Raw genomic sequence first — 258 nt, forward strand, 5'->3', positions numbered from 1 at the left:
TTAAGTCCATCTTGCTTAATGTGTCATTTAAAGCTTGTGTTTCCTTATTTATTTTCATTTTGGATGACGTGTCCATTGGTGAAAGTGGGGTGTTAAAGTCCCCTACTGTGATTGTGTTACTCTCGATTTCCCCTTTTATGGCTGTTAACATTTGCCTTATGTATTGAGGTGCTCCTATGTTGCCTTATGTATTGAGGTGCTCCTAATTGTAAATATAAATATTTACAATTGTTATATCTTCTTGGATTGATCCCTTGA

Source organism: Leucopleurus acutus (genome assembly GCF_964270905.1).
Source record: "Leucopleurus acutus genome assembly, chromosome: 13".
Taxonomy (NCBI): domain Eukaryota; kingdom Metazoa; phylum Chordata; class Mammalia; order Artiodactyla; family Delphinidae; genus Leucopleurus; species Leucopleurus acutus.